Source organism: Natator depressus, chromosome 3 (assembly GCF_965152275.1).
Source record: "Natator depressus isolate rNatDep1 chromosome 3, rNatDep2.hap1, whole genome shotgun sequence".
Classification (NCBI taxonomy): Eukaryota; Metazoa; Chordata; order Testudines; family Cheloniidae; genus Natator; species Natator depressus.
Window position 1 is genome coordinate 99,984,486 of NC_134236.1, and position 27,410 is coordinate 100,011,895.

A 27,410-nucleotide genomic window follows, 5' to 3' on the forward strand; every position below is an offset into this window, starting at 1 on the left:
CTTTCCAAGTGGCTGGCATCAGGATCCTGGGTCCCAAAAAGATTCTGGCTCTCAGGACACAGTGCCTTTCCAACATTCTTCTGCTCATCCTCCGGAAGGCCTTGCCAGATGTCCTCAGTGGTGGGGTGAATGTGGGCAACAGGCTCCACATGGTATTTTGAATGGATTGTTCCATAGCTGTGTAGGATCCATTCCTGTCCATCATAAAATGGACAGTTCACATGTCCCCTGGCAGATGGTCTCCTTTTGTTCCTTGTTTCATTTTACATACTCCTGAACTACTTTCTCTTTATCTGGCACTTGGCAGCGTCCTGGTTGTGGCCCCTCTCGACATCTGCTTGGCTATGTCCACGAAAAGGGCGTTATTCCGGTGGTTGGCTACAAATGCTTCCTGCATCGACACTTCTTCCCAGACGGCTCTGAGATCCAGGGTCTCAGCATGACTCGAAGCAGCTGTTGTGGGGCTTCTGGTGCGCTATTGCAGTTGTATTGCAAGAATGTTGACACACATAGCTCCAGGAGCAAATGGGCAAATTCTGGCCCAGTGCCAGCTTTTAAAATGGTGGAGGGGACATCCTGGGAACTTACTAGCAGAGCAAGGGAAGGCAAACTAGATACCATTAACTTGGGTTTGAATAGAGACTGGGAGTGGCTGGGTCATTTCACATATTGAATCTATTTCCCTGTGTTAAGTATCCTCACACCTTCTTGTCAACTGTCTAAATGGGCCATATTGATTATCACTACAAAAGTTTTTTTTTTTTTTCCTCCTGCTGATAATAGCTCATCTTAACTAATTAGCCTCTCACAGTTTGTATGGTAACTTCCAACTTATCTGTATGTGTATATATATCTTACTATATGTTCCATTCTATGCATCCGATGAAGAGGGCTGTAGCCCACGAAAGCTTATGCTCTAATAAATTTGTTAGTCTCTAAGGTGCCCCAAGTACTCCTGTTCTTTTGATAAGTTAGTGACAGTTGCCCTGCAAAGCACTGTGGGATAGCTGTTGGAAGCCATGAAAGAAAGTGGAGAGCAGCCACTGAGTCCACATGAACACTAGCCCTCGCTAATTCAATTCTCAGCAAACCTAGTCCACTTGGCAAGAGGACTCCAGAGTCTGTGGCAAATGTGGAGTTAGTGTGCAGTAATGGATTGTGTCATGAGTACATACTTGTTTTCAAACCAGATTAACTCAGTCTGACCCACTTTAAAATCCCTGTGTAGACAAGGTTTAGGAGTATATTTTTGCACTTTATCTTAATCCACTTTCAAAGTGGATTAAGCTAAACCACACAAAGTGTTTCTTAGTGTACAATAAAAATATCTCCACAGAGTGCTAGTGTGGAATAGCTATTTAACAATAGCTTTTTTTTGCCATGTAAACAAATCCTTAGAATATGTGTGCATAACAAATACAAGGAATAATTCAGTCAAAGCCAACTGGTCTACAAAAGAGAATGATGTTTATGCAGTATGTCAAGTTCTATTTTTAACACACAAATTGAAAAACATGACTGAAATGTTTTCAGACTTCTAAAACATAATTTAAAATATTTTATCTGATAAGAATAATGAGAAGATATTAACAATTAACAAAATACTTTTTTAATACTTATGCAAAATTGCCCATGGGAAGTGGAGGTAAACTTTTGCAGGATTAGACCATTTTTGTCAATCATCTGGTACATTAAAACATGATTTCAAATCAATTCTTATATTTAGAGACAACTTTTCTTGTATTATACATTTATAATTTATTGGGCAGATTCTTTTTACCCCATCTATAGCAAACTTTGTGTACTTAATTGTACTATATCCAATTGCAAGATTTTTCATTAGTTATCAACATTACCTTCCAGACATAGTCGGGTAGTCTTAATATGTAACATTTCTGCCCCAACAACTACTTAAAATAAATTGTTGGGTGAAACTACACTACTTCTGCGGAAAAAACATCTGAGATAGTGTAAACTTTTGAATCATTTCAGGACATATGTAAGCTATTGTAGTCAGTGTGCATCTTCTGTTTCTTTTAAAAGTATTTGTTTGATAATAAACATAATACTATATATCAAAAGGATTGAGAAGTTAGATTAATTTAGCTTTTACTTTAATAAAAAGTGTAATCTTCTGAAGAGAGAGTCAAATCTAGTTTTCTGTACATAAAAACTACAAACTGATGATTCAGAACAGTCTATACTCAGTTAAGAGGACCACTTACAACCCTACCACCACCACGCCAAGCTGCTTTTTTCCTCCTACCTTCCTTTCTCCCATATAACTGAAGGGGTGTTAATGGGCCACTTCACCTTGAATGGTCCTTATGCTAAACTATCTGTTCCACCTTGTATTTAGCTGTGACACTCTGAGTACATTTCCCAGACCTGAAGAAGAGCTCTGTGTAAGCTCAAAAGCTTGTCTCTCTCACCAACAGAAGTTGGTTCAATAAAAGATATTATCTCACCCATCTTGTCTCTCTAATTTCCTGGACCAACACAGCTCCAACAATGCTGCATATATACAAAATGATGCACTGAGACCTAGCTGTGCAATTCCTGTTAATGTACATAGGAAATACATGCCCAAATCCCGGTAGATGGCTCTGAAAATATTCCCTTGGCTCTTTGCTGATTTACATCTCAATTAATATAAATGTTTTTACAATACTTAATGGTTGGTGTCTCATTTCTGAGGATGAACAGAAAGGTTTTGAATGTCTTTTTCTGTGCACTCAACTATGTAATAGAAATATTAAAGCTGTTAATTCCATTTTCTGCTGGAACATATTTATTATAAAATGACTTAGATTCCTCTTTTAGAGCTGAAATTTGGTTACAAGTTCATAACTTATTATTGGTGACTGGTTTGTGATTTGTCTTTAAGCCTTCCTCTAAACCCCTAATCTACAAATCACATAAACACATGCTTAACTGCTTTGCTGAATCAGGGCCTTAAACTGTAAACTTTTGAGGCAGTGAACCAGTTATCACATCTCTCCCATTACTGTCCAGTAGAGTATACATTTAAGGTACTTTTATAATTATTTTCACTGAGCCAAATCCTGAAGTCCTTATTCACTCCTTACTGAGAACTCCACTGAGTTCTTTGGGAATTTTGCCTTAGTAAGGAATGAATGAGGACTTCAGCATTCTTAGGTCATATAAAGAAGTAAGATAATAATTCTTGATACTATTGTATTTTAAGATGGAATGCTCAGTTATGTAAAACTATCTGGCTGTCAGTCCTTTGGAAAGCTCTAGCAAAAGTAAAAACAGTTATTTTTTAACTGGCCTTTGGGTTTTTTTCACTGTTATGACCCAAGTTTGGCTACAGTGCTTCATCTCTAATTGGGATCCTTTCAATTTTTACTTTCTATGAAACTGAAATGCTAGGCTCAAAATACTACAAGTGTAGCTCTCTTAATAAAATGGGACAGCTGAGTATTATAAAGCTATAGGCAAATCCCATCAAAAACCAGAGTGAGAACAAATCTGAGTCCAGGGAGCAGTTCCTGTCAAAAGGGGAAAACCAAAATATCTCAATCTTGTTTTTGATTGCTTAAAGTTTATAAAAGGTAAACTCACAGTTTCCCCCCCCCCCTCAGCCCTATTTATTAGAGCAAATAGATGGCTACTAGTGCAGTGAGTTGAACGATAGAAATTGGAAGAAAAATTAGTATAACATTGCTAATGCCTCTACTTGCAATTGAAGTCATTCCTTCCTTTCATTTAAATGCAAGAGCTCAGTGATTAAGCTAATTACTGAGCCTTGATACATTTGTAGGATGTACATTTGTTAGGGGGCTTATTCCTTCACCCATTTACTTCCTGGTCCTTCTCGCATGAACAGAGAGCAACAATACCCGAAGTCCAAAGGTACAAATAATTCAATGTTTGTTGGGGTGAACTTTCAGCAAGCAATGATTCCAATTTCCTTCCCTAGTGTCCCCCTTCCCAGCTGTGACACCACAGAGCCTTGCCTGTGTCCCTGTTCCCATTCCCATTCCCATTCCCGTTCCCGTTCCCTGTTCCCATTCCCCTCCTTAGCAAAACATGAATCCAATTTCCCCCCCATTCCCTGTTCCCACCCCCCCCTTACTTCCTGATTGACTGAAGACTATATAGTAAAACCTGAGTTCTGCTTAGCTATACCTTAACCAATCATTTTACTGAAATTTAACTAACCAATCCTGACATATTGTAACATGGTTATTTAACCAATTATGTCCCACCACCTTAATTTGTTTATACTCAACAAAATTAATTATACAGGAGACAGAAACAATCACAGAACCAGAGAGAGATTATACAGACAAACAATAGGGAAAGGGAGACTACAGTGATAGAATAACAAAGAAATGAAGATTTCACATCCCAGCTATTGATGTACGTTCTTGCCAGACAGGATGCTATCAAACTAAGTTTTCTTTAAATCTTCTAGGCTCTTCCCTTTCTCTGGAGGTGATAGGCATTATCAGGACAGGATTGTATTCCTAACAGCCGAATAGCACCTTATTTCAATGTGACTAGTTTGGAATATGAGGATGTGACCATGCACTTCCCAGCTTATGGCTGCCTCTGCTGCTTAGCCAAAGGCCTTAGTTTAAAAACAGGGCCTTAGACTGTCCTAGTAAGGGAAGGTCCTTACACCGGCAGACAGTGATTTTGATTCTTTCTTTTATACCTCTATAACTAGTGTGACAGATCCAGACCAGTAAGGTACAGGAGTCCGGTCGAAGGCAAATATACTGGCCAATGGATGAATAGTTTTCTGTTGGCGTCCACCGACTCCCTTGACACCTTTGAAGAGCGGTGGGCGCTGTCCGGGGTTCTCTGCTCGGTGACCCCATCCGGTTCCCTCCGTCTAACCCTTTGCTAGGAGGGCCCTATAATATGTGGGTGTCTACCCCCCCACCCCCAAACTGCCCACCCCGCAGCCGTGCCCATCTTGCCGGGCACTCTCAGGGGGGGGATAATCGGTGACACTGGGCGCGGCACTAGGTAACTCGAGGGGGTGGAAGACCATGAGTGTCGAGGAAGCCCCCCCGCTCTAGGCCACCAGGTAACTCAGGAGGGTGGAAGACCAAGCCTCCCCGCTCTGGGCCCAGGCTAGCCTGAACACTTCTCCCTCCTGAAAGCTGCTGTGTTATACCTTCTGTTTGCGTTGTTTTGTTGCATACTTTGATTTGGTTCTTGGTAATTCTTGTAATTGTCACAATAAAATTTTTTTCTGTTTCAAAAAAAAAAAAAAAAGCCCCCCCGCTCTAGGCCACCAGGTAACTCAGGAGGGTGGAAGACCAAGCCCCCCCGCTCTGGGCCCAGGCTAGCCTGAACACTTCTCCCTCCTGAAAGCTGCTGTGTTATACCTTCTGTTTGCGTTGTTTTGTTGCATACTTTGATTTGGTTCTTGGTAATTCTTGTAATTGTTACAATAAAATTTTTTTTTTCTGTTTCAAAAAAAAAAAAATGAATAGTTTTCTGTTCCCTGACTGATCAGAGCAGGGGCTGCGCTAGAGCAATCAGGAAACTGCTAGAACCAATTAAGACAGGCAAGCTAATTAAGACACCTGGAGCCAATTAAGAACACACTAGAATCAATTATGGCAGGCAGACTAATCAGGACACCTGGTTTAAAAAGAACCTCCCATCAATTAGTGGAGCGTGTGCAGGGAGTGAGAAGGCCTGCTGCTGGAGGAGTGAGGAGTACAAGTGTGATCAGGCTTCAAGAGGAAGATCCTGTGGTGAGGATAAAGAAGGTGCTGGGGGCAGGCCATGGGGAAGTAGCCCAGAAAGTTGTAGCTATCATGCAGCTGTTACAGTAGATGTAGACAGCTGCTATCCACAGGGCCCTGCCTGGAACCTGGTGTAGAGCGGGGGCCCGGGTTCCCCCCATTTCCCCCAACTCCTGATTGGACACAGGAGGTATTGACCTGGTTTGTGAGCAACACCAGAAGGGAAGGTCTAAGTTGGAAAGGGATCTGGCCTGTCCCTGACCCACTATGTGGGACAACAGAGACTGTGGAGATCGTTCTCCATTTCCCCCATGCTGGCCAGTGATGAGGTTAGCTGAGTGTACGGCAGGTTTAAGCCTCTAGCAGAAGTGGCCAAACTGAGGGCTGCTGTGAATCTCTGAGGTGAGCAAATCTGCCAAAAAGCGCAGGACCCACCAAAGTAGAGGAGGAACTTTGTCACACTAGCTAAATAATAAACATATACCTAAATACTTAAAGTATAGGCCTTTACAGGCAGGCCTGCATATTGATATTTGAACAACATTCAAAAAAGCAACTACCCTCATAATTAATACATTAAATTATTTGTATTATTGGACACCAGGAATACCCATATTGACCTTTGAAAACAAGAATATTGGCCTTGACATTGGTTAACGCTCCAGTGATTTGTAGTTCTCTGGCTGTTAACTCCTGATTCCACAAGAAAAGCCTCTAGCCTGATTCTCCTCTCAGGTATTCTGACTCTACACCAGCGTAAAGCCGATGTAAGTAAGAAAAGAATCATGCTCTCTGTCTCTAAGAATGTACTGCCAGAATATAGATAGAATCTCAACACACACATGTAAGAAACAAAATCACACATTCCCTGTTTGCAAGACAGACCTCCCAACTGTCTCTCACTGGAAGGGGTATCTCCAGTTATTTTTTACCGAAATATCCCTGCAGCTCACACAGAACTTTCCTTCTCTCCCACCCCCATGTTTTAAAATGACTATTAATTAATGACAAATTCACTGGCCCTGTGTCAGAGAAGAGGATGCATGGAGTCCACTCCACCTCTGTGTAAAAGCTGGACAGAAGGTATTCCTTGCAGTTCACTGAGTGAAAAATTGCACAGAATTCATGTCCCACAAGAGAATTATTTTTTCTCTGCAGAAAATACATTCTGCTGGAGAGGTGCTGCAGTTAAGCCTTTCATCCACCAGAGGGCTGCTGTGGTGGCACCAGAACAGAGAGCAGCCCAAGCTGTGGCTAGGGAAGAGAAGAGACTGCATTGCTCACAGCGCCCTGCCCATGGAGCCAGGTCAGGAAGCACAGGATATGGGGAAACTAATGGAATGGGGCACATGGGGGGGTCACTGGGGTTCAGAAGGGTTAGTGGGTGGAGGACAGACTGGGGCAGGGGGCTGAATGGGAGTGCTGGTGCAGGCACACGTGGGGAGCAGGGTAGATGTGCCTGACTGAATGAGAGAGGCTAGGGGTTAGTCAGGGCCTGCATGGGGGAGGATCTCTAACAATCCCTCCCGAAACAAACAAAAAAACCCACTGTTCCATACTTCTTCCACCCACACACAATAACCCTCTAACCCTCCTTCCCAACAATTATTTCCTCTCCCTCAGCTCCTCTGTTACCCTTGACTCTCCCAAGCATTTGCACTGCTTCTGAGGGATACAGGAAATATGTTTCTGTATTGCAATTTAAATTAATTATTACTCAAAGTTCTGTATTAATATGGGTAGTAAATAATCTATTTATCAAAAACATTTCCTGAATCTTTTTTGTTGTCTGTATTGTTACAGACATACTTGCTGACAGGTATTGAAATAAATTACCAAATTAATTGAAACTGGTGTGATTATATTGTTTTGACAAATAAAATATGCAGAATTTTAAAATGTCGTGCACAGACTTCCTCCAGGAGTAACAGAGCCAGCGAAGCTACCATTGCTAGCGTTTCCAAAATGGAGGGGAAAGGGTGGAGCGAATGGCCCTGTCCCTTCCATGCTCCTGATTCAGAGAGGTGGGTAGATGTAGAAGGGTGAAGCCATTACATTCTCTTCAAGGGTGACTGAGTGACTGTGCTCAACCTGCTTTTCCCTAAACTCCAAGGATGTTCCAATAAGCCCTGAACATTCCTGCTTTGGGCAATTTGCCTCCTGGAGGTCTTGCAATGTTTGTAACTCCTGATGAGGGTTAATCTTGCTATGCCAATGACTACCTTGTCGGTAAGTAGTTTAGGTCAGGAGATGGAAGGCTCTTGTTGCCAGAATAGGGTGGGATCTGAGGATATTCCTGCTGGAGAGGCCAGAGCAGCTCTTGGGTGGGAATATGACCGTTATAAATTATGTATTAGGTGCTGACAATGTGCTCTGCATGGTACAACCATATAGAAAGACATGGGTAACATTTTCAAAGGTATCTATGTGACGTAGGAGCTTCTGTCCTATTTTCAAAAATGACTTAGTCACTTAGGACACATCTACACTTGCAAAGTTACAGCACTGGCAGTGCTGATCAGAGAGCACCGAAGGAAAACCGCTGTTGTGTGTTCACACTGACAGCTGCCTGTGCAATAGCGTGTTCACACTTGCGGCGTTATTTGGAGCGGTGCATTCTGGGCAGCTATCCCACCGAGCACCTCTTTCTCTCTTGTTGCTAAGGCATGTGGGAAGGCGGAAGAGGTTGTGGGGCAACCTGGGTCCTGTCCCAATGTCCCGTGATGCATTGCTTTGCATCCCAGCAATCCCTGTGCTTCCATCCACATTTGGCGCCATCTTTCAATGGTTTGTGTACTGCGTGCCCTGCCCTGCCTCTTTCTGGCTGCAGGAATGGATCCCCAGCTGTTGACCAGTATGCTGCTCGCACTGACCAACACATCACGAGTGGCAGTGGAGCTATTCCTTAAATTACAAAGTCAAGAGGAGTGCGACATTTATCTTGCCACACATAGTAGCTATGACACGAGATTGCTTGTGGCATTCACAGAGGTGCTGACCACAGTGGAACACTGCTTTTGGGCTTGGGACTAGCACTGAGTGGTGGGATCACATTGTGATGCACGTCTGGGATGATGAGCCGTGGCTGTAGAACTTTTGGATGAGGAAAGCCACATTCATGGGACTCTGTGATGAGCTTGCCCCAGCCCTACGGCACAAGGACACAAGAATGAGAGCCGCACTGTTGCTGGAGAAGTGCGTGGTGATTGGTAGCTGTCTAGAGTAGCCAGCTTCCACAGTGCAATCGGTCGTTAACCAGTTTGGAGTGGGAAAGTCGACCGTTGGAGTTGTGTTGATGGAAGTGTGCAGGGCCATTAATTGCATCCTGCTCTGAAAGACCATGACTCTGGGCAACGTGTGTGACGTTGTGGATGGCTTTGCACAAATGGGCTTCCCTAACTGTGGAGGGGCGATCAATGGCATGCACATTCCAATTCTGACACCAGACCACCTAGCCATCGAGTACATTAATCACAAGGGATATTTCTCAATGGTTCTCCAGGTGCTTGTGGATCACTGTGGATGTTTCATAGACATTAACGCAAGCTGGTCCGGAAAAGCGCATGATACACACACACCTTTTGGAACACTGGCCTGTTCAAGAAGCTGCAAGCAGGGACTTTCTTCCCTAATCAGATCACCACAGGGAAAGTCGAAATTCCCATTGTGTTCCTGGTTGACCCTGCCTATCCCTTAATGCTGTGGCTCATGAAGTCATACACGGAGCAACTTGACAGCAGCAAGAAGCGGTTCAACAACAGGCTGAGCAAGTGCAGAATGACTGTGGAGTGTGCATTTGGCTGTTTAAAAGCCCACTGGCGATGCCTTTATGGGAAACTGGACATGGCCAATGACAGTATTCCTATGCTTATAGCCACGTGCTATACACTACATAGTATTTGTGAAAGGAAGGGTGAAAGCTTCACTCAGGGCTGGACCGCAGAGGCTTAGTGCCTGGAGGCTGAATTTGAACAGCCAGAGACCAGGGCTATTAGAGGGGCACAGCTCGGGGACATAAGGATCAGGGATGCTTTGAGGCAGTAATTTGAAGCTGAAAGCCACTAATATTTGTAGCTATGCTCGGGATTGCAGTGCATGTAATGCTAGGAGGTGATTGGTGCACATGATGCAAGAAGGGACCTTAACATAATTGTCTGTTGCTTTGTAGTGCTCTTTTTGCTTTCACTTAATAGAATAAAGATTGCTTTCAAACAATCACAATTCTTCTATTGAAAGACAACAGCCAGAGGAGAGAGTCAAATGAAAAAAATCAGAAGCAGAGAGTGTGATGGGGGAAGGGAAGGTATCAGGAGGAGGAGGAGGAGGAGGAGGAGGGGTCCCAGGATGGCTACAGATCTGTGTATGTCCAGGGATCATACCCAACCTTCTCCTTTGGAGTACGATGCAGTGGGTGCTGGACTTCAGCAGGGCCAAACTGCAGAGGGATGGGTCTTGAGTGCAGTGGGTAGTGGGAGTCCACAGTGCTGGACAGTGAGGAGGGAGGAGTGGAATGCTGCGGGTAGAGAATGGAGCCAGGAGGCTGATAACAGTGTGTTGGTGGTGAGAGGGGGGCGCATGGGAAAGAGTTTTGCGACAGAGGCTGCAGGGGAGGGCGGGCGTAGAGCTGCTTGGTTTGAAGAGCTAGTATCGCCTGGAGCGTGTCCGCTTGGCGCTTCATAACTGTTAAGAGCTGTTCTGTGGCTTCTTTCTGGTGTGCCGCATTCTACTTTCGGTCCTTTTTCATACTATCCTGCCACTCCTTCAATTATTTTTTCTCAGCGGCGGAGTACATCATAACCTCACGTATAAAGTCCTCCTTAGTTCTTCTTGGATGCTTTCTAATTCTCTGCAGCCGTTCTGCCGCTGATAACAAAGAGGGAGGCTGCATTCCCAAGGTCATCTCTGTGAAGTTTAAATGCAACATTTTACAGAAACAGTATTGTTTGCAACACAGACAACACTGTTTCAGTGCTTTAAAACACAGCCAGTACTCACACACCTGTCACGAACTAGCTGACCCCAGGCAAGCACACATGAGCCACAAGACCCCCAAAATGGTGAGTAGCCACAGGGGCAGGGTAAATCACTGTTCCTGGACCCTGCTGTACACTGTGCACATGGCTCTTGAGCACTTGGGGAGATCCAGCACTGTAGGGTGGGCCTGATAATCATTCCTGTCCTCACACTTTCCACAGGATGTGATCATTATGGAAGATATCCCGCTTCTGAGGGGGAGTAGGGTATCAAGGGAGGGTCTTCTCCAAGCCTGCAGCTTCTGCCCTGCACCTATGCAGCTAGCCTGTCTGTCACTTTTTGTGGTTTAGCAGTTACATTTTCCCCTTTTAAATTTTTTTCTCACCTTTGTTCTTAAGTGACTCACCCAAATAACAGGGGAAACCCATTAACTAAACTGCCATACACCGAAGTGCTATCAAATGCTCAAGCAATTTGTTCTGTCATCTTGCATTCACAGTCACAGTGTTGCTTGTGGCAATAGCAGATTAAAAAAACGTTCAGACAGAAATGTGACTATTTAAGTTGATAGTCTCTCTCCCACAAAAACTGAAATCTGATTAAAGTTGTGAGGGTTAAAACTCCACTTCTCACAAGCCCTCCAAACCCTGGAAGAAACCAGAGGGTAGACCTGCTGAGATCCCACACTGGAGTTAGGCTGAGTTGTGAAGCCTCTGACTGGACACGGGGGATGGGGGACGGACAGCCAACAACCCAAAAAGCGGAGTCATAAAACTGCCGTTTGATATAAAAATTAAAGTGAATCCTTTCATGCTCCTTCCTCTTCCTTTTCGTTATTGTTTCATCTCTTCCCGGGAGGTTATTTGCCACTAGTTTTAAGAGCCAGTGTCCTGCACGTACAGACATGCAACTGGGAGTCAGGGTGCAAGAGCGAATCCCACCCGGCTCCCCAGCAGCTGGCTGGGTGGGACCACTTTTCTCTTCCTCGGGAAATTCCGCAGATGGTCTCCCTTGCACCGCTCCTGCCTGTTCCCAAAGACACGGGCATTCCCACTTCAGCACGTAGCTGCAATGTGTGAATGCAAGTGACACATACGCACAGAGCTCCCCTCCAACACAAGCCCCCTACACTTGCGCCCTCCTCCTCTCTTTCCTGCCGGATCAGTGTCTCTCCTTGCGACTCCTCCTCCTCCTCCTCCCCCTCCCCCTCCCCCGCCCGGCTAGCTGGGACTCGGAGCCGCCGGATCTCGGCAGTCTGGCAGACCAGCCCCAGGGCGCAGCGCCCCGCCGGGGGAAGGAGAGGGGGCACGAGGGGCCGAGCGCCCTGCACACCGCTCGCTGCTCCCGAGGATCTCGCAAAGCAGCCAGGAGAGGAGGAGGGCAGGCACCGTGCGGGGGAGCCGCGGGGATTCCCGGGCTCTTCGGGGAACGGAGAAACTTACTGACTCGCCTTTCCTCTTGCAGCAGCGAGGTAAGAAAGGGGCTGGGGCTGGGGCTGGGGCCGGGACCCCGCCTCTCCCTCCCGGGGGCTCTCTGTCCCTGTGCCCCACCCGCCTAAGGGATCCTGTCCCTGCCCAGGGGTCCTGTGCGGTCCCCGCCCTCTCCTAGCGTTGGCCTCGCCCTTATCCCGGGCTGGGGGCTGCGGGGTCCCTGCTCCCAGCTAGGAGCTTTGTTCCTGTCCCCAAGGGCGCTGGGGTCCCTGTCCCGCCCCGCTGCCCCCCCGCTCCCCCGGCTCTCCGTGGCGCACGGGGGGCAGCTGGGGGCTGGTTTCTGCGGAGGCGGGTTGCAGGCTGGGAGGCGAGAGGTGAAAGTTAGCGGCAGGCAGGCAGGCTGGGCCGCGCCCCCGGGCTGGAAGCGGCGGGCGTGAGGGGCTGGGCGCGGGCCATGCGCCAGGCGCGGCTGTGTGGGTGGCTGGCCGGCCGGTGGGCCGCGTTTGCGGGAGCTCCCGCGGGGGTGGGGCGGCGCCGCACGCTCTGCCCCCGGCAGCTGAAAACTTTCCCGCTTGTCTCTCCCCCTCTCCAGCTGACGGATGAGTCCCGGCTGCAGGAGCAGCAGCCGCGGCGCCCCCGCTCGCGTTGCCGTCCGGGAGCCCGGGGCCATGGCGTCTCCTCGGTGCCCAGGGATGAGCAGGAGGCAGCAACCTCTGGCTGGCCGCGCAGCTCCCGGACGGCGAGCCGCCTCCCTGGGCCAGGAATAAGTGTCCTGCAGCCGCCCCCGGCCTCTCTGCCACACGCGCCCCCCAGCATGGCTCTCTCGGCCCGGGTCGCTCTCAGGATGATGCTGGGAAAGGGCCAGGCAATCGGCTGCCCAGCCACCCACTGAATCGCCCCCGCCTCTCTGAAGAGGGCTGATGCTCCCGCGTAGGTGCCGAGCAGCCCCGGAGTTCGCTTGGGAGCAGAGAAGCAGCCGGAGCGGCTGAGACCTCGCACAGTCACTGCAGGTACGGGAGCTGGTGGGGTCGGGTGGGGTCTTAACCAACCTTCTCCTCCCCCGCCCTCCCTGTCCAGAGAGCCATGTACACGCCGCACCCTCCCAAGTCAGTCGGGCGTGACTTCGGAAGAGAGGCACAGATCTGAGCTCTCCAGGCAGGGAAGACACGGGGTAGGGAGAGCAACGCAGCGCCTGTTCTGCCCATCCGTGAAACTCTACAAAGCTGGGAAGAAGGAAAGAGAGACACCCCTTCCTTCAGCTCACTGCGCTAACCTGGGGCAGGAGAGGGGGGCATGGTGGGAAGACCGAAATACAATTCTCACCCTCCATAAACTCTCTGCCTCCTAAATAGGATCTTTGGCATGGTGGAGGCTGCCGGTCTCCTTGCAGCTGCTACACCCTCTTTTGTTGTGGTCTCACAATTCTGAAATACTTCACAGGCTGCGATCGACTCAGTGGCAGGAGTCGCTAGTGAGGAGTGGAATCAAAAGGGTTGTGCTTTCCCCAAGGCTAGTTTGCCTGTTCGTGTTTATTTGTAGAGAACTTCGATTTTTGTTTAGCTTTATGTTTGCTTTGACAGAAATGGTGGTGTACTGATTATTGATGAGACAGGTGGAAACTACCAAGGGGACTGTATTGTTTCCTTACATCGATACATAACTGACTACAGTGAACAGAAGCTTATTAGTAACTGTATGTTCCTAAAGGAGACTATAGGTACAGTTTTGAGGGTTAGTTGATAATTATTGTGTCTAGGAAGAAATATAAGTAACAATAGTTACATAGAAGTCAATCCATATGTTGCTCTGCAGAATTGAAAACATTTATCTAGCCAATATTTTAGGATTGAAGAGGTTAATTTTTTCATTCATTATCATGCAATATGTTAATACAGAATTATTGTATATTCATTTAAGTTCTTGGCAAAGTATATTTTATTCAATAGTTAAATATACAAAATAAGTGTCTTTACTGTTTGAAGAAGAGATAATTCCCTTAATTTGTCCTTTTGGTGTAACACCAGTTGCAAAACAACCAGTTGCAAAATGAGAGAGATTTGCATTTTATTACTATGTTTTTAAAGGATGAGGATTATATGGTTCAATAAAATTCTCTTATAATAGGTTTCCTCTTTTGTGATTTACCTTGGTTCTAGATTGACACAGAAGTGATTGTTTTCTTATTTTGCTGTAAATAAAAGGCATTCTCATAAAGTGATGGGAGCCATATCAATACCTAGAAAGGAAAAAAGCCCCATCAGATTTCCCCTTTCTTTGTTTCTAAAATACTCTACGCAAAATGTAGAAACTTTAAAAGCAGCAAATTATGTTTTCATTGTACAGAAACTGTAGTTGAATAATTTGGAAAAACTGCGATGTTGTTCTAAGTTTGGAACATTTTAGTGTATACGTTGCCAGTAGCATTTACTTGTAGCAAAATACTTTGAATATAATTATGGGACAATTAGTCTTTTGACTTTAGCAGAAAACAGCACTCCATACGGGCAGATAAGATGCCTTAGATAGATTAGTAATTTGGAGAATAAAGTCATATGTAATTTGTAGGTTGTTGGCATAGAAACATATTTTACTTGTTGCTCATTTGTTAGAGTCAGCGTGAAAGTGCAATATTGCTAAAGGGATACTGACTCACTGAGTTTAGTATAGTAAGATTGCTTTACTTGAATAGAAGAAGTGAGCTACAACTGATGATTTTACCCATTATAAATTTGTCAGAATCTAAGGGTTATTTTACTTTCACTGAAAGCTCCATAATCAGATTAAAACAGTCAGGGTTCAGTCCTGCAAGGTACTGAGCAATCCAGCTTGATCCAGCAAAGCATTTAACCGTGTACTGACCTGTAATTACACAAGTAGTCCCAGGTTCAATCCCTACTGCTGACTGTGGTGGGATTTATTAATTTACATATGTTTGTAGTCCCATTGATTTTAATGCACCTACTTGCTTGTTTATGTGCTTTGGATCATGGCCAGAGTTCCCAGCCCCTTGCAGAATCAAGCCCTAATTCACTGAGGTATGTTTCCATTTCCTTGGATTTACATGGTAATATGACAGAAAATACCTATTGCATACCACAGGAACCAGAATTTATGGATAAAATGCTCATGGTTCATTCATATGTCTCATAGGAGAAAAAAAAATGGGAAAAACAGAAAATCAATAGTTAGATGAGGGAAAAGATAGACAAATTTATGGTACAACTAAGGGAGATGACTACTAACTGTAGCTTATTTGTTTGGAACCAAAATCTGAATTTTTTTTACTACAGCAAAATTCCCATTGAAATTGTTTAATCCAGATGAAAGTGTGATATACAAAAAGGGAGACTCAAAGGTTGCTGTCAGGAAAAGTTTACTATTTTAAGATCACTTTATTTTTTGTACAGGAGTCAGTAGGAGTTTTGCTTGAGTAAGGACTGGAGGACTTGGCTGATATGAGAGCTTGATGTGATAGTTAATAGTAATATTTTGGAGTCATACATGTTGTTTTAATCCTTCTGATGTATTTTGTAAGCAGTGCAGTTATTTTATTCAGTAGGGGCTCGATCCTGCCCCACTGAAGACACCAGGAGTCTTGCAATTGACTGCAGTAGGAGCAGAAACGGACCCTAGGTTGCATACATCTCTGGTCTTCCCTGTTAAGATTTGGGGTTGCTTTTTTGTTTTTGTTTTTAACCAAACAAAGAAAAGAGAGAATAAATAACTGAGCTAACCAGAAAAAAGTGGGGGGACAAAAGCAAAGATTAATCACCTAACCAATGTTTACATATTTTAAAATCACTATTTAATATTTATATTATGGCAGGTCCTAATAAGGATTGGAGGGTTGTTGTGCTAGGTTATGTACAAACACATAAAAAAGCGTGGCCCTTGCCCCAAAGAGTTCATAATCCAAGGCTCTGGTACTGAAATTAGATCTGTGTGAGTGGACTTGTGTGTTTACATGGAGCTGAATTCTGGGTATTTTATGGGATAGAAAAGAATGGGTAGAAATTCTAGTATCCCTATTATTATACAACTCTGATACTTTGTCAGCCACGGTGTCTCATTAACTGGATAACTGACACTAAATCACTAATAAAAGTTAAAATCCAAAACCATCAGAGTTAGAAATCTGCATATTTCTGCAAGAATAGCATGCAATTTTTTTTTTTTTAAACAAAATCAAAACACTATACTGTTATCATCTGGGTGGCTAGTGCATACAATGGGCGCATTCTTTAAGACCGTCAGAAATGTAGCAACTGTCTGAATTCCCTCTGTTAATGAGTACTCTGTATGTCTCATACCTTCTCATAAAATAAGAAAATATTTAAGAGAAAATTTCAGCTGTTCATTAAGGATGAAATACCCTCTACCCAAATAATGCCCGAGTGATCAGGTTCTTTGCAAGTGGACCACTGAGATGATGTGCAGACCATATTGTTGTATAAAAGGGTTGAGTGCAGATGGCTTTTGACATTATACACAAAGACAGTCTTTGGAAAATCATGCAATACTGTGGAATACCAGCAAAAATAATTAGAATTATCAAATATCATATGATAATACCGGATGTGCAGCCAGAGATGGTGACATCAGCCAATGGTTTGCAGTGACAGTTGGAGGAAGGCAAGGGTGTACTATGTCCTCACTACTGTTTGTACTGGTGACTATGTCATGAGGAAAATAACAAATAAGGAGGCAAATGAGGAATTTTTGGGGCAAACGATAATGCATAATTGGTTGACCTCCGTTTTGAGGATGATGTTGTCCTGTTTAGTTCAACACGTTGCTTAATTGAAGAAAAGATCTAGCTTTTGGCAGATAACAGCGATACAAGTTGGCTTGTTCATCCACAAGGGGAAGACAATATATGGTATCAATGTTCCAAAAGTAACCATTAGAAGAAATGAAGAAACACTAGAAGTAGTAAATCATTTTATCATCGCTGCACGTCTTACTCTCTAGATAGGTGACACTGCTGCTTTTGCTATTTGTTGCTTATCCTCCAGCATAAACTACTTTTATAAACCTGAAAAGATCTGGAAAAGTAGTATGATTGACAGACTCAAAAATATGAATTTTTAATATGAGGATCGTGTTTGTTTTCCTTTATGGAAGAGAGACATGGAAATTACCACAGAAATTGATAAGACTATTTATTCATTCTAAAGTAAATGCCTGCAGATGATCTTCAGAGTTGATTCATCAGAAAATTTCTTGCTACACTGGAAATTCTAGAGCAAACCAATGTAAAATATCAAACATGATATAAAAAAAAATGACAATGGACATATTTAGGATAAACTTTAAGGATTCCACCAGTATGACTTCCGTGGCAATTGATAAGATGAACACTACCTGGAAAGAGAGAAAGAGGGTGACCTAGAGAAACATTATGCAGAATAATAGAGACAGAAACCAGATCTATCAACATGACACTAAGAAGCCTGAACAGACCAGCACAAGACCAAAATAAATGGTGGAAACTGGTGGACGCACTATGCACCTGCAGGAGGAGAAAGAATGCAAGTGGAGTGCACAATAGGTTGGAAGGTTAAATCCTCTTTTATCTGGGATCAATGAGTGAGGCTCCTGTAGAGACTTAGGGTATGTCTACACTACGGAATAAGGTCGAATTTATAGAAGTCGGTTTTTTAGAAATCTGTTTTATATATTCGAGTGTGTGTGTCCCCACAGAAGTGCATTAAGTGCATTAACTCGGCGGAGTGCTTCCACAGTACCGAGGCTAGAGTCGACTTCTGGAGCGTTGCACTGTGGGTAGCTATCCCACAGTTCCCGCAGTCTCCGCTGCCCATTGGAATTCTGGGTTGAGATCCCAATGCCTGATGGGGCTGAAACATTGTCGCGGGTGGTTCTGGGTACATATCGTCAGTCCCCCCCTTCCCTCCCTCCCTCCGTGAAAGCAAGGGCAGACAATTGTTTCGCGCCTTTTTTCCTGAGTTACCTGTGCGGACGCCATACCACCGCAAGCATGGAGCCCGCTCAGGTAACCGTCACCGTATGTCTCCTGGGTGCTGGCAGACGTGGCACGGCATTGCTACACAGTAGCAGCAACCCATTGCCTTGTGGCAGCAGACGGTACAATACGACTGGTAGCCGTCCTCGTCATGTCCGAGGTACTCCTGGTCGCCTGTGTGATCAGGAGCGCCTGGGCAGACATGGGCGCAGGGACTAAATTTTTAGTGACTTGACCAGGTCATTTTTTTTAGTCCGGCAGTCAGTCCTATTGAACCGTCTTATGGTGAGCAGGCAGGCAATATGTCCTTCTGCACCGTCTGCTGCCAGCCAAAGATGTAAAAGATAGATGGAGTGGATCAAAACAAGAAATAGACCAGATTTGTTTGTACTCATTTGCCTCCTCCCCTGTCTAGGGGAATCATTCCTCTAGGTCACACTGCAGTCACTCACAGAGAAGGTGCAGCGAGGTAGATCTAGCCATGTATCAATCAGAGGCCAGGCTAACCTCCTTGTTCCAATAAGAACAATAACTTAGGTGCACCATTTCTTATTGGAACCCTCCGTGAAGTCAACCCTGTAAGCCGTGTCCTCAGTCGCCCCTCCCTGCGTCAGAGCAACGGCAAACAATCGTGCATCTGAGTTGAGAGTGCTGTCCAGAGCAGTCACAATGGAGCACTCTGATTGGGCTAAAACATTGTCGCGGGTGGTTCTGGGTACATATTGTCCGGCCCCCGTTCCCTCCCTCCCTCCGTGAAGGCAAGGGCAGACAATTGTTTCGCGCCTTTTTTCCTGAGTTACCTGTGCGGACGCCATACCACCGCAAGCATGGAGCCCGCTCAGGTAACCGTCACCATATGTCTCCTGGGTGCTGGCAGACGCGGTACGGCATTGCTACACAGTAGCAGCAACCCATTGCCTTCTGGCAGCAGACGGTACAGTACGACTGGTAGCCGTCCTCGTCATGTCCGAGGTGTTCCTGGTCGCCTGTGTGAGGTCGATCAGGAGCGCCTGGGCAGACATGGGCGCAGGGACTAAATTTTTAGTGACTTGACCAGGTCATTTTTTTTTAGTCCGGCAGTCAGTCCTATTGAACCGTCTTATGGTGAGCAGGCAGGCAATATGGATTGCTAGCAGTCCTATTGCACCGTCTTCTGCCGAGCAGCCATGAGATGTGGATGGCATGCAGTCCTTCTGCACCGTCTGCTGCTAGCCAAAGATGTAAAAGATAGATGGAGTGGATCAAAACAAGAAATAGACCAGATTTGTTTTGTACTCATTTGCCTTCTCCCCTGTCTAGGGGACTCATTCCTCTAGGTCACACAGCAGTCACGCACAGAGAAGGTGCAGCGAGGTAGATCTAGCCATGTATCAATCGGAGGCCAGGCTAACCTCCTTGTTCCAATAAGAACAATAACTTAGGTGCACCATTTCTTATTGGAACCCTCCGTGAACTCTACCCTTGTAAGCCGTGTCCTCAGTCGCCCCTCCCTGCGTCAGAGCAACGGCAAACAATCGTGCATCTGAGTTGAGAGTGCTGTCCAGAGCAGCCCAATGGAGCACTCTGATTGGGCTAAAACATTGTCGTGGGTGGTTCTGGGTACATATTGTCCGGCCCCCGTTCCCTCCCTCCCTCCGTGAAGGCAAGGGCAGACAATTGTTTCGCGCCTTTTTTCCTGAGTTACCTGTGCGGACGCCATACCACCGCAAGCATGGAGCCCGCTCAGGTAACCGTCACCGTATGTCTCCTGGGTGCTGGCGGACGCGGTACGGCATTGCTACACAGTAGCAGCAACCCATTGCCTTCTGGCAGCAGACGGTGCAGTATGACTGGTACCCGTCCTCGTCATGTCCGAGGTGCTCCTGGCCACGTCGGCTGGGAGCGCCTGGGCAGACATGGGCGCAGGGACTAAATTTTTGGTGACTTGACCAGGTCATTCTCTTTAGTCCTGCAGTCAGTCGTATTGAACCGTCTAATGGTGAGCAGGCAGGCAATACGGATTGCTAGCAGTCGTATTGTACCATCTTCTGCCGGGCAGGCAAGAGATGACGATGGCTAGCAATCGTATTGTACCATCTTCTGCCGGGCAGGCAAGAGATGATGATGGCTAGCAATCGTATTGTACCATCTTCTGCCGGGCAGGCAAGAGATGACGATGGCTAGCAGTCGTACTGTGCCATCTTCTGCCAGGCAGGCAAGAGATGAGGATGGCTTGCAGTCCTTCTGCACCGTCTGCTGCCAGCCAAAGATGTAAAAGATAGATGGAGTGGATCAAAACAAGAAATAGACCAGATTTGTTTTGTACTCATTTGCCTCCTGCCCTGTCTAGGGGACTCATTCCTCTAGGTCACACTGCAGTCACTCACAGAGAAGGTGCTGCGAGGTAGATCTAGCCATGTATCAATCAGAGGCCAGACTAACCTCCTTGTTCCAATAAGAACAATAACTTAGGTGCACCATTTCTTATTGGAACCCTCCGTGAAGTCCTGCCTGAACTACTCCTTGATGTAAAGCCACCCCCTTTGTGGATTTTAGCCTCCTGAAGCCAACCCTGTAAGCCGTGTCGTCAGTCGCCCCTCCCTCCGTCAGAGCAACGGCAGACAATCATTCCGCGCCTTTTTTCTGTGCGGACGCCATACCAAGGCAAGCATGGAGTCCGCTCAGCTCACTTTGGCAATTAGGAGCACATTAAACACCACACGCATTATCCAGCAGTATATGCAGCACCAGAACCTGGCAAAGCGCTACCGGGCGAGGAGGCGACGTCAGCGCGGTTACGTGAGTGATCAGGACATGGACACAGATTTCTCTGAAAGCATGGGCCCTGCCAATGCATGCATAATGGTGCTAATGGGGCAGGTTCATGCTGTGGAACGCCGATTCTGGGCTCGGGAAACAAGCACAGACTGGTGGGACCGCATAGTGTTGCAGGTCTGGGACGATTCCCAGTGGCTGCGAAACTTTCGCATGCGTAAGGGCACTTTCATGGAACTTTGTGACTTGCTTTCCCCTGCCCTGAAGCGCATGAATACCAAGATGAGAGCAGCCCTCACAGTTGAGAAACGAGTGGCGATAGCCCTGTGGAAGCTTGCAACGCCAGACAGCTACCGGTCAGTTGGGAATCAATTTGGAGTGGGCAAATCTACTGTGGGGGCTGCTGTGATGCAAGTAGCCCACGCAATCAAAGATCTGCTGATATCAAGGGTAGTGACCTTGGGAAATGTGCAGGTCATAGTGGATGGCTTTGCTGCAATGGGATTCCCTAACTGTGGTGGGGCCATAGACGGAACCCATATCCCTATCTTGGCACCGGAGCACCAAGCCGGCGAGTACATAAACCGCAAGGGGTACTTTTCAATAGTGCTGCAAGCTCTGGTGGATCACAAGGGACGTTTCACCAACATCAACGTGGGATGGCCGGGAAAGGTACATGACGCTCGCATCTTCAGGAACTCTGGTCTGTTTCAAAAGCTGCAGGAAGGGACTTTATTCCCAGACCAGAAAATAACTGTTGGTGATGTTGAAATGCCTATATGTATCCTTGGGGACCCAGCCTACCCCTTAATGCCATGGCTCATGAAGCCGTACACAGGCAGCCTGGACAGCAGTCAGGAGCTGTTCAACTACAGGCTGAGCAAGTGCAGAATGGTGGTAGAATGTGCATTTGGACGTTTAAAGGCGCGCTGGCGCAGTTTACTGACTCGGTTAGACCTCAGCGAAACCAATATTCCCACTGTTATTACTGCTTGCTGTGTGCTCCACAATATCTGTGAGAGTAAGGGGGAGACGTTTATGGCGGGGTGGGAGGTTGAGGCAAATCGCCTGGCTGCTGGTTATGCGCAGCCAGACACCAGGGCGGTTAGAAGAGCACAGGAGGGTGCGGTACGCATCAGAGAGGCTTTGAAAACCAGTTTCATGACTGGCCAGGCTACGGTGTGAAAGTTCTGTTTGTTTCTCCTTGATGAAACCCCCCGCCCCTTGGTTCACTCTACTTCCTTGTAAGCTAACCACCCTCCCCTCCTCCCTTTGATCACCTCTTGCAGAGGCAATAAAGTCATTGTTGCTTCACATTCATGCATTCTTTATTCATTCATCACACAAATAGGGGGATGACTACCAAGGTAGCCCAGGAGGGGTGGTGGAGGAGGGAAGGAAAATGCCACACAGCACTTTAAAAGTTTACAACTTTAAAATTTATTGAATGACAGCCTTCTTTTTTTGGGGCAATCCTCTGTGGTGGAGTGGCTGGTTGGCCGGTGGCCCCCCCACCGCGTTCTTGGGCGTCTGGGTGTGGAGGCTATGGAACTTGGGGAGGAGGGCGGTTGGTTACACAGGGGCTGTAGTGGCAGTCTGTGCTCCAGCTGCCTTTGCTGCAGCTCAACCATACACTGGAGCATACTGGTTTGGTCCTCCAGCAGCCTCAGCATTGAATCCTGCCTCCTCTCATCACGCTGTCGCCACATTCGAGCTTCAGCCCTCTCTTCAGCCCGCCACTTACTCTCTTCAGCCCGCCACCTCTCCTCCTGGTCATTTTGTGCTTTCCTGCAGTCTGACATTATTTGCCTCCACGCATTCGTCTGTGCTCTGTCAGTGTGGGAGGACAGCATGAGCTCGGAGAACATTTCATCTCGAGTGCGTTTTTTTTTCTTTCTAATCTTCACTAGCCTCTGGGAAGGAGAAGATCCTGTGATCATTGAAACACATGCAGCTGGTGGAGAAAAGAAAAGGGACAGCGGTATTTAAAAAGACACATTTTATAAAACACTGGCTACACTCTTTCAGGGTAAACCTTGCTGTTAACATTACATACATAGCACATGTGCTTTCGTTACAAGGTCGCATTTTGCCTCCCCCCACCGCGTGGCTACCCCCTCAACCCTCCCCCCTCCCTGTGGCTAACAGCGGGGAACATTTCTGTTCAGCTGCAGGCAAACAGCCCAGCAGGAATGGGCTCCTCTGAGTGTCCCCTGAAGAAAAGCACCCTATTTCAACCAGGTGACCATGGATTATATCTCACTCTCCTGAGGATAACACATGAACGGATGTTGCTTGAACGCCAGCAAACATACACTGCAATGCTTTGTTGTACAATGATTCCCGAGTATGTGTTACTGGCCTGGAGTGGTATAGTGTCCTACCATGAAGGACGCAATAAGTCTGCCCTCCCCAGAAACCTTTTGCAAAGGCTTTGGGAGTATATCCAGGAGAGCCGCGAATGCCAGGGCAGAGTAATCCTTTCACATGCTTGCTTTTAAACCATGTATAGTATTTTAAAAGGTACACTCACGGAGGTCCCTTCTCCGCCTGCTGGGTCCAGGAGGCAGCCTTGGGTGGGTTCAGGGGGTACTGGCTCCAGGTCCAGGGTGAGAAACAGTTCCTGGCTGTCGGGAAAACCGGTTTCTCCGCTTGCTTGCTGTGAGCTATCTACAACCTCCTCATCATCATCATCTTCTTCGTCCCCAAAACCTGCTTCCGTATTGCCTCCATCTCCATTGAAGGAGTCAAACAACACGGCTGGGGTAGTGGTGGCTGAACCCCCTAAAATGGCATGCAGCTCATCATAGAAGCGGCATGTTTGGGGCTCTGACCCGGAGCGGCCGTTCGCCTCTCTGGTTTTCTGGTAGGCTTGCCTCAGCTCCTTCAGTTTCACGCGGCACTGCTTCGGGTCCCTGTTATGGCCTCTGTCCTTCATGCCCTGGGAGATCTTGACAAAGGTTTTGGCATTTCGAAAACTGGAACGGAGTTCTGATAGCACGGATTCCTCTCCCCATACAGCGATCAGATCCCGTACCTCCCGTTCGGTCCATGCTGGAGCTCTTTTGCGATTCTGAGACTCCATCATGGTCACCTCTGCTGATGAGCGCTGCATGGTCACCTGCAGCTTGCCACGCTGGCCAAACAGGAAATGAGATTCAAAAGTTCGCGGTTCTTTTCCTGTCTACCTGGCCAGTGCATCTGAGTTGAGAGTGCTGTCCAGAGCGGTCAAAATGGAGCACTCTGGGATAGCTCCCGGAGGCCAATACCGTCGAATTGTGTCCACAGTACCCCAAATTCGACCCGGCAAGGCCGATTTAAGCGCTAATCCGCTTGTCAGGGGTGGAGTAAGGAAATCGATTTTAAGAGCCCTTTAAGTCGAAATAAAGGGCTTCATCGTGTGGACGGGTGCAGGTTTACATCGATTTAATGCTGCTAAATTCGACCTAAAGTCCTAGTGTAGACCAGGGCTTATTGTGTGCTATAGCAGCAGCAGCTCCTCTCACCAGTTGTGCAGGCTGTTGTGTATCCTTCCTCTTTCTTTATATGGAGCATAAGTGGTGTGGAGGACTTTCTGCTAGTCCCCCATGCCTTGGGTGAAATTCACACTAATGGTACTGCAAGTAACTGTCATTCTATTGCAGCAATATTCATTCCTACACATGACAAAATTCCATACATGTACACATGTTGCTCTTATTCGCAGTCAATCTTGGTGGAGACCACTCACGTGAACATGATAGCAGAAGTAGTCTCCAAAGCATTTGATATATATCATTCATTCACTATAAATGAAATCAAGTTATTATAACTGAATATTGTCACAGGATCAGGGTCTCCTCCTTTGAATCTAAACCTCTTGGTTTTTCCTAAATGCTTACTTTTCATAAAGGCCTTGATTTAACTTTGGTATACATCTAGCAACAGGAGATGACAGTCTTGTAAAAAAGTATTAAAGAACTACCGGCAGCCTTCAATTCTGCATTGAAAGTAGGTACAACGGCCAATGAGAAGGAATCATGAGCACAGAGCAGTGATTCTGATTTACAGTGTTGTGTCTTTACACAGCAGTAGTGTTGGGAGGAATACGATGGTTGGTTGAAAATCATGCAGTTCTATAGAGATAATTCTGTAACCATATAATTCTGTATAGAGAAATTTTTTTTTTCCTGAGTCCTTTTCTGCTCGTCACTACTCTGCCTCGGGGAAGGAGATTGATATTGTTTCTCTGTATCCATGCTCCCGTTGGCAGAAGAGGGTGCTAGAAAGGAGCAGAATTAGGTGTTTGCTGCAGTAGAGGACTAGTCAAGATAAATCCCACTTTCCCAGAGCTGGAGCCCTGGGGAGAAAGTACACTGCAACAGGATTCCCTGATGTAGTAGAGGGCCTAACATAAGCTCAAAGAATGGAGTTGTAGAAAGTAAAGCAACAGAATACATTTTTTGTGTGTGTGGAGTATCTTTACAAACCTCATGAGGCCTTTGCCATGAGTGGCATTTCAGGCTCCTATTGTACATTTCCATATATTTTTTATTATTATTAATACCCCTTGTTGGAATCTTACTCATTCAGTTTGCTGAAAGTGTGACCATTTCCCCCCAGTTAAAAGAAGTGAAAAATTAATGAAAGTATTTTTCTAAATTGTTTTTGGAGTTCTATGGTGAAATTCTGGCCTCACTAATGTTAATGCCAAAGCTCCTATTGACCTCAAAGGGATCAGGATTTCATCCCTAGGGTTTCATGTATGCATATTGACCAAATAAAATATTTTTTTATATAACTGTGATAGGGCCTTCAGTAGCCGGGCAGCCTAGCGCCTAGATCATTGGTTGGGGCGGGGAGGGACCTGCCCTCCTTTCCCTCAGGTCCTGGCTCAGAGTCCTGGGCCACTCACACCCCTAGACAGGGGAGATGGATCTTGCTCCCAGCTCTGTGTGTGTGTGTGTGTGTGTGTGTGTGTGTGTGTGTGCGGGGGGGGGGGGCAGGGTTTAAGACCTGTTTGAGCTGCTCCCTATTGTAAGTCCTTTTGTTTGAGGTGTGGCCCTGCTAGTCCAATTTCCCCACAGTTGGGGCTTGGCGGTAGATTCCCCTTGACAGGGGAAGACTTACTTGATTCCAGTGGCTGCATTGGCTGGCTGGCACAGAGAGAGCTCCTTCCTCTTTGCCAGTCAGCCCCTGGCTGAGGGGGGCTCCCTTCTTTTCTCCCTCTTCCAGGCCTGGCATTGGCTGCAGGTATAACGGGGTAGGGCTAGCTGAACCCACAGGTTTTCTTTAACCCCTGCTGTGCCTGGCAGCCGTTTCTATGCTTCTTTACAATAACCTATTCATAAAAATACAGAAAATAACTGAAGCTACTTTCCATCACAACCGCTCAGTGAAAAAACAATCAAGAAAGAACAGAAAATTCTACTTTTATGAATTTGCTGCTTCTTACCTGCTGTTTCATAAGGGAAGGGGGACGGAGCACCTCAGGATTGCCATCTTGGATTTCCTCCATAGAAAGAGGCAATCTGAGGTTGAGTTTTTACAATTTGTATACACTGCATTAGGGTTTGTGTTAGCATGCTTGTAAAGTATGTGTTGCCTCCACACCTAGTGGCTGAGGTATACAGAGGAAAACAACCTCATAGTGCCACCAGTTAATGGACTTACTGTTTTAGCTCAGGTGGCAAAGGTGTGTACTTTGGTCCTGAAGGTTCCAGGTTAAAACACCACTGAAGACCCATGGTAGGGTTTTTGTATATACACTCATAAATAAAATATGAAACCAGAATGGGGCTTTTAGAACTTTTACGATGACAACTGTAAGGATTCCTTCCACAACAGGAGGGAATTCAGAGAATTCCAGGAATTTATAACTATTTTTATAACCCAAGTTTTCATTCGTTTAAATCATTACAAAACCAGATTAATTAGGAGGCCTTTTAAAAAACTTAAGTTTTATGTTTGGTGTGATATCACTATTGCCAGGATGTGATTTTTTTTTTTTTTTAAACCATTATGAGCCTGAATGTTTCCACATGAATATCTCTGCTTATTTGTAAGCAGTAGACTGTTATTGGAGAACAAGTTTATATCCAATTAATGTTGTCACTTAAAATTTACTGAATATTAAACTAAAAATATACAAAAGATGTTTGGTCATTCTTTCAGTAGCATGCTTTTAAACTTATCCACTTGACCTGCATTATGGATCTTTACCACTCCTACTCTAAATAGTTCATCTTGCCCAAAGGTTTTACATGCTAAAACACATGAGCAATATGACCAATAGTTGAATATTGTCATGGGTGAGATGAATTTCCAATTATTCACATTTATTACCATATTTAAAATTCATCCATGATTTGTTAGGACTCAAAGCCTTAAAAACTGCAGTACAGACCAGTGACTCTTAAACATTTTACAATAAAGTCCAACTTCTATCAAAACAAATAAGCTCAGGCCCCACCTTTCCATCAGTTTGGGTAAATCAGTATTCATATATCACTGCAATTAATGTAATGCCAGACTACTAAAGCACATTTACAATAG

The 27,410-nt window shown here is 45.9% G+C and overlaps 2 protein-coding genes across 3 annotated transcripts in view; one reads left to right on the plus strand and one right to left on the minus strand.

Moving 5' to 3' along the window:
• SAMD3 (sterile alpha motif domain containing 3) overlaps window positions 1-27,410 on the minus strand; it is a 309,380-nt gene that overhangs the window by 191,498 nt on the left and 90,472 nt on the right. The window lies entirely within an intron of this gene.
• Window positions 11,927-27,410, plus strand: part of TMEM200A (transmembrane protein 200A) — an 86,706-nt gene continuing 71,222 nt past the window's right edge. For both annotated transcript variants that reach the window (XM_074948414.1, XM_074948415.1), the window contains exons 1-2: window positions 11,927-12,180; window positions 12,732-13,149. The gene's annotated coding sequence lies outside the window, so the exon portion shown is untranslated. The remainder of the gene's footprint in view (window positions 12,181-12,731; window positions 13,150-27,410) is intronic.